Source organism: Lineus longissimus, chromosome 16 (genome assembly GCF_910592395.1).
Source record: "Lineus longissimus chromosome 16, tnLinLong1.2, whole genome shotgun sequence".
In the NCBI taxonomy this organism is placed as follows: domain Eukaryota; kingdom Metazoa; phylum Nemertea; class Pilidiophora; order Heteronemertea; family Lineidae; genus Lineus; species Lineus longissimus.
This window is the reverse complement of record NC_088323.1, coordinates 10176668-10185000: the sequence shown is the minus strand read 5'-3', so window position 1 is coordinate 10185000 and position 8333 is coordinate 10176668.

The window sequence follows — 8333 nt, the reverse complement described above, 5'->3', positions numbered from 1 at the left end:
GATGATGATGATGATGATGATGATGATGATTATGATGATGACGATGACGATGACAATGACAATGACGATGACGATGCGATGACGATGACGATGATCATGATGATGATGATGATGATGATCATGATGACGATGATGATGATGATGATGATGATCATGACGAGGACGATGATGATGATGATGATGATCATAATCATTATCATCATGATCATGATCATGATCATGATCATGTTGATGATCATTACTATGACGATGACGATGACGACGACGATGATCATGATGACGATGATGATGATGGTGAAGATGATGATGATGATGATGATGATGATGACGAAGATGACGATGACGATGACGAGGATGATGATGATCATGATGATGATGATGATTATGATGATGATGATGATGATGATGATGACGATGACGATGACGATGATGATCATGATCATGAAAATGACGATGATGATGATTATGATGATGATGATAATTATGATGATGATGATGATGATGATTGTGACGATGATGATGACGATGATGATGATGATTATGATGATGATGACAATGACGATGACAATGACGATGACGATGACGATGCGATGACGATGACGATGATCATGATCATGATCATGATCATGATCATGATGACCATGACGATGATGATGACGATGATGATGACGATGATGATGATGATCATAATGTAGTAGTCTAATATCGCTAGTCGAGTGACGACTTATCGTCGCAGAATCTCGAAATTGCAGTCTCAGTTTTTCCAAATGTTAATCACTTCTCGAAATTGCGGTCTCAGTTTGTCCAATCGGTCATCTCGACTCTGTATTACCAAAAATAAGTGTGATCGGTCGTGACGAGTGCCATCGCCGACCGACTACCATCGCCAGTAGTCTTATATCGCTATTCGAATGACAACTTATCGCCGCAGGATCTTGAAATTGCGGTCTCAGTTTGTCCAATCAGTCATCTCGACTCTGTATAACCAAACTAAGCGTGATCGGTCATGACGAGGACCATCGCCGACCGACTATCATCGCCAGTAGTCAAAAACCGCTATTCAAATGACAACTTATCATCGCAGACTCTCAAAATTGTGGTCTCCAATTTTCCAAATGGTCATCGCTGACCAAAATGATGGTGATTGGTTGCGACGAGCGCCATCGCCATTAGTCTAATATCGCTAGTCGAGTGACAACTTATTGTCGCAAGATCTTGAAATTGCGGTCTCAGTTTGTCCAATCGGGCATCTCGACTCTGTATAACCAAAATGAGCGTGATCGGTCGCAACGAACACCATCGCCGACCGACCATCATCGCCAGTAGTGTAATATCGCTAGTCGGGTGACAACTTATCATTGCAGAATCTCGAAATTGCGGTCTCAGTTTGTCCAATCGGGCATCTCGACTCTGTATAACCAAAATGAGCGTGATCGGTCGCGACGAGCGCCATCGCAGACCGACCATCATCGCCAGTAGTCTTATATCGTAAGTTTAATCACAAGTTCTCGTCGCAGATTAACGATGGCGCTCGTCGCAACCGATCACCATCAATTTGGTCAGCGATGACCATTTGCAAAATTTGAGACCACAATTTTGAGAGTGTGCGACGATAAGTTGTCATTTGAATAGCGGTTTTTGACTACTGGCGATGATAGTCGGTCGGCGATGGTGCTCGTCGCGACCGATCACGCTCAATTTGGTTATACAGAGTCGAGATAAACGATTGGACAAACTGAGACCGCAATTTCGAGATCCGCGACGAGAATTTGTCATTCAACTAACGATATAAGACTTCTGGCGATGATAGTCGGTCGGCGATGGCGCTCGCGCTCATTTTGGTTATACAGAGTCGATGTTGACCGTTTGTAGTAACTGAGATCGAAGTTTTTTTTAAATGTTTTAAATTTTCGAGTCCACGATGATAGTCGGTCGGCGATGGCACTCGTCATGATCGATCACGCTTAGTTTGGTTACAAAGAGTTGAGATGACCAATTGGACTAACTGAGACCGCAATTTCGAGAATCTGCGACGAGAAGTTGTCATTCAACTAACGATATAAGACTACTGGCGATGATGGTCGGTCTGCGATGGCGCTCGTCGCGACCAATCACACTCATTTTGGTTATACAGAATCGAGATGCCGGATTGGACAAACTGAGACAGCAATTTCGAGATTCTGCAATGATAAGTTGTCACTCGACTAGCGATATTACACTACTGGCGATGATGGTCGGTCGGCGATGGCGCTCGTCGCGATCGATCACGCTCATTTTGGTTATATAGGGTCGAGATGACTGATTGGACAAACTGAGACCGCAATTTCAAGATCCTGAGCGATAAGTTGTCATTTGAATAGCGATATAAGACTACTGGCGATGGTAGTCGGTCGGCGATGGCACTCGTCACGACCGATCACACTTATTTTTGGTAATACAGAGTCAAGATGACCGATTGAACAAACTGAGACCGCAATTTCCAGATTCTGCGACGATAAGTTGTCACTCAACTAGCGATATTAGACAACTGGCGTTGGCGATGGCGCTCGTCGCAACCAATCACCATCATTTTGCTTAGCGATGACCATTTGGAAAAACTGAGACCACAATTTCGAGAGTCTGCGACGATAAGTTGTCATTTGAATAGCGATTTTTGACTACTGGCGATGATAGTCGGTCGGCGATGGTGCTCGTCGCGACTGATCACGTTCATTTTGGTTATACAGAGTCGAGATGACCGATTGGACAAACTGAGACCGCAATTTCGAGAGTCTGCGACGAGAAGTTGTCATTCAACTAACGATCTAAGACTACTGGCAATTTAAGTCGGTCGGAGATGGGGCACGCGCTCATTTTGGTTATACAGAGTCGAGATGACCGTTTGTAGTAACCGAGATCGAAATTTTTGAAATTTTTGAATCCACGATGATTGTCGGTCGGTGATGGCACTCGTCATGACCGATTACGCTTAGTTTGGTTACAAAGAGTTGAGATGACCAATTGGACTAACTGAGACCGCAAATTCCAGAATCTGCGACGAGAAGTTGTCATTAAACTAACGATATAAGACTACTGGCGATGATGGTCGGTTTGCGATGGCGCTCGTCGCGACCAATCACGCTCATTTTGGTTATACAGAGTCGATATGACTGATTGGACAAACTGAGACCGCAATTTCGAGATTCTGCAATGATAAGTTGTCACCCGACTAGCGATATTACACTACTGGCGATGATGGTCGGTCGGCGATGGTGTTCGTTGCGACCGATCACGCTCATTTTGGTTATACAGAGTCGATATGACTGATTGGACAAACTGAGACCGCAATTTTAAGATCCTGCGACAATAAGTTGTCACTCGACTAGCGATATTAGACTACTGGCGATGGCGCTCGTCGCAACCAATCACCATCATTTTGGTCAGCGATGACCATTTGGAAAATTGGAGACCACAATTTTGAGAGTCTGCGATGATAAGTTGTCATTTGAATAGCGGTTTTTGACTACTGGCGATGATAGTCGATCGGCGATGGTGCTCGTCGCGACCGATCACGCTCAATTTGGTTATACAGAGTCGAGATAAACGATTGGACAAACTGAGACCGCAATTTTGAGATCCGCGACGAGAATTTGTCATTCAACTAACGATATAAGACTTCTGGCGATGATAGTCGGTCGGCGATGGCGCTCGCGCTCATTTTGGTTATACAGAGTCGATGTTGACCGTTTGTAGTAACTGAGATCGAAATTTTTTTAAATTTTTTTAAATTTTCGAGTCCACGATGATAGTTGGTCGGCGATGGCACTCGTCATGACCGATCACGCTTAGTTTGGTTACAAAGAGTTGAGATGACCAATTGGACTAACTGAGACCGCAATTTCGAGAATCTGCGACGAGAAGTTGTCATTCAACTAACGATATAAGACTACTGGCGATGATGGTCGGTCTGCAATGGCGCTCGTCGCGACCAATCACACTCATTTTGGTTATACAGAGTCGAGATGCCCGATTAGACAAACTGAGACCGCAATTTCGAGATTCTGCAATGATAAGTTGTCACTCGACTAGCGATATTACACTACTGGCGATGATGGTCGGTCGGCGATGGCGCTCGTCGCGACCGATCACGCTCATTTTGGTTATACAGGGTCGAGATGACTGATTGGACAATTTGAGACCGCAATTTCAAGATCCTGCGGCGATAAGTTGTCATTCGAATAGTGATATAAGACTACTGGCGATGATAGTCGGTCGGCGATGGCACTCGTCACGACCGATCACACTTATTTTTGGTTATACAGAGTCGAGATGACCGATTGGACAAACTGAGACCGCAATTTCGAGTAGTGATTAACATTTGGAAAAACTGAGACTGCAATTTCGAGATTCTGCGACGATAAGTCGTCACTCGACTAGGGATATTAGACTACTGGAGATGGCGATGGCGCTCGTCGCAACCGATCACCATCATTTTGGTTAGCGATGACCATTCGGAAAATTTTAGACCACAATTTTGAGAGTCTGCATAGATAAGTTGTCATTCTAATAGCGGTTTTTGACTACTGGCGATGATAGTCGGTCGGCGATGGTGCTCGTCGTGACCGATCACGCTCAATTTGGTTATACAGAGTCGAGATGACCGATTGGACAAACTGAGACCACAATTTCGAAATCCGCGACGAGAATTTGTCATTCAACTAACGATATAAGACTACTGGCGATGATAGTCGGTCGGCGATGGCGCTCGCGCTCATTTTGGTTATACAGAGTTGAGATCAGAAGCGTAACCGAAAGTAGGCCATCGATCTGGTAGTGCTAGAAGTCGAAATGCTTGTAAATCTCCAAAGACCCTAAAAGGGGTGGCGCCATCTGCTGATAATAATACGAAAAGTGGGAGGTCTGCTCTAACCGCGAGTAAATCTCCACAAGTGTGTATCTAGGCCGAATGAATTCGAAACATTCCGTTAAAGATATTACCACTCATCTGGACACTATGGGCGTAACCAGTAATGAAATAAAGTTTTCCCTGTTGGCGGATAAACCAACATATCGATCATTTCGTCTAGATGTGCCAAGTTATCCTTTTGACCAGGTCATTAGTGCTGACAACTGGCCTACCGGGGTCTCCGTGCGGCCCTTTCGGATCTCCAGTAATCTCCAGGCGGCTGGAGAGGCTGTAGCTAGCTTCCAGGATCAAAAGTCAATTGAAGCGGAGGTCTGACTACCACGGCAGGCCCAATGACCAAGGACGTCACGCGGGATATTCAGGAAGGCGGAAACAAGACAGACGCACTTCAAATGCTGTGTACGAAACCGACAGATACTACACCTCATACGAGCTGTACGGATACTACCCCAGACCCAACAATCCATGGGCAAGGTAGGAGTACGAACAATACTGAGGATTGTGTTTTGAGCTGCGAGATTTATAACTGCCACGGCTTCAAATCAAACATTGCCAGCCGGCTTCAAAATTGTGATATCCTCTGTCTCAGTGAAACATGGCTCAGGCCTCACGAACTGAATTCCATGCTTGACGCGCTGGGTACTATGGATCCCAACCTCGACGTAGCACAGTATAGTCTGCTCGTTAAATCTCGTATGTGTGACGTTGACTCAGATTATTCAGGGTGGCCGTTTGGTGGTGCCGCCATTATGGGTAGAAAACAGTGTTTACAAAAAAACTGGCATGAGATAGAAATTGACAATGATTGCTTGATTGGTGTTGCTGGGACTGACTCCAAGGTGTTCTGTGTCAGGTAGTGGTAAATGTGTACATGCCATATTTCGACAGTAACGTTGATAAAAAATAACCTTCCTTTATTCATTGTGTGTCTGGAAACTCGGCCGATTTTGGCCCACCCTCTATCAGCTCACCAAATTTCAATCCAAAATATTTTGTTGTTCAGAAGTTACAAAGCGGAAGGGAATTTTCAGGAAGTGCCCCCTATAGGGCAGAAAAATGCATGAAACTAAAAACCCGGGTGATATATCATGTCCCTTTGTTGGCTTAGTCTACCATAAAAATTTGGTAAAGATACTTTATGTGTTTTTGGTTTTGGACCCCTGGTGGCCAAATAAAGAATCAAACTCGGCCAATTTTTTGACACGACATACCTTTGGCCCACTCTCTATCAGCACACCGAATTTCAATCCAAAATATTTTGTCGTTCAGAAGTTATAGAGCGGACAGGAATTTTCATGATTTTCAGGAAGCGCCCCTTATAGGGCAGGAAAATGAATGAAACTAAAAACACGGGTGATATATCGTGTATCTATGTTAGCTTAGTCTACCATAAAAATATGGTAAAGATCGAGTGAATATTAAGCGAGTTCTAACACTTTGGTTTTGGCCCCCTGGCGGCCAAATGGAGAATCAAACTCGGCCGATTTTCCGACGCGACACACCTCTGGCCCACACTCTATCAGCACACCAAATTTCAATCCAAAATATTTTGTCGTTCAGAAGTTATAGAGCGGATAGGAAACGTGCGTCCGGCGAGCGGTGCAACATTTTGCCCCCTACTGGCTAGGCCGGGAATCTGACCGGGATGATTTTTTAGTGGGACACATCTTCAGATGTCCTTCACTCCTTCCACCAAATATCGATTAAATTGCTTAAGTCGGTTAGAAGCTGTAGAGTTGAAACGAGCACAAAGTTGGTGCCATGTACTAATACCATGTCCCCCTACACAAGCTCCGGGGGACAATCACATAGGACTGAGGGTATAAAGTAGTAAATATCGGCTTTATACTACTGTTTGAAGGTCAAGAGAACACGTTATACCACTAAAATTTCCAATACAGAGCTGCCAGCTGGATGAAATATGACTGAACTAATCATCCATGGTATGTAAATGTTACAGGAGGCAATGGAAGATATCCCTAGTTCAGTATGTTGTATCAGTAGCTTTACAGACAAGAAGTGTCAGAGAGGATGCGACTTCTCCATGGACAACTGTAGTATGTCCAGGCTGGCTTGTATAGCACAACCCAGGATACAAAATTCGGTCTTTAATTGAGGTATCCTGATAAAAGAGGTCAAAATAAATAGAAACTAAAATTGTCAGTTGAATCTTGCCAGACTCTGGAGTCTCCGGCTTTGAGGGGGGGGGGGTCGGTGCCATTATCAGGAACGCGAGAAATTTGCATGAAACTTGGAAGATAGCGAAGAAGCCAGACATGACGGAAGAACGTGAATGCCATGTGTGAAACACACGCGGTATCCTCGTGCCGTTCAGTTCTTTACATGTATTGCTCAGTGTCTTTCCATACGCATCGTCCACCGTGGACGATGTTGATCAAGGAATTCCCCGGGGTATCAAAACCCTGCCATCTGACGGAGGCTAGCGGTACCAGGCTATGATTTTCAAGGAATTCCCCGGGGTATCAATACCCTGCCATCTGACGGTGGCTAGCGGTACCAGGCTATGATTTCAGCTATGGTTTGTGGCGAAACAACTGATCAAATAGCGGTATCAAAATAAGGGCTAATCGAATTTCAATCCTAGGTGCAAAAATATTACAATACGAGACAATCAGAAGCAAGGGAAAGAACACTTTCAGAATAATTTCCTTTATTGGTATTGCTGTAAGCGGCGAGTTCTGTGAGGTTTGTTCTATGCCGTTTCACATGCATACCTCTGTGTATTTTCATACGGGACATCACCGTATGTTCAGTTTGCGGACAAGGTTGAATCAAGCAACCATTTGCAGAGCATTCCATTATGTACGTGCATACGCCACGTCCACCTGGGACGAGAGTGTTTTTAGGGAGAAGAATCCCTACTAATATAGAAGTCTCCAGCTCAAAGCCGGAGACTAATGACCGGTTTGGGACCAACAACACTGTCTTTTTTTTTAAAATAAGGTCGAGATTACAGGAGTCAACAAAATTAACTTTATTGAGAGAAAATGACCTGTCCTGCAGGCGATTGGAATTTACAAAGGGTTGTTTTTCATGACATTTTGCTCTACTGCGTATCCCTAGTGAGTTTATCGGGAACCCATCTATTTTTTATTTAGTCCAATGAGCACTTTTTAAAGTGTGCCATTTGGCATGCATTAGCACGCAATGTATTTAATCAGCGCTGCCAATTGCCGAAAAGAATGCCATAGCTCCGTCAACTTTGAATCAATTTTTATGGGAGTAACATTATTGTGTTGCTTGGAATGTCTACTTTTTACTCATGTAAGAATCGTAGTACTAACAAGAGGCCAAGGGCCTGGCGCTCAGCTGAAATGGATAGGTGAAGGCAAGGGCCAAGTGTGTGTCGGTACCGTTATTATGAGGCAACGTGAAGCTATAACGTCTAGCACGCAGAAGTGCTGGT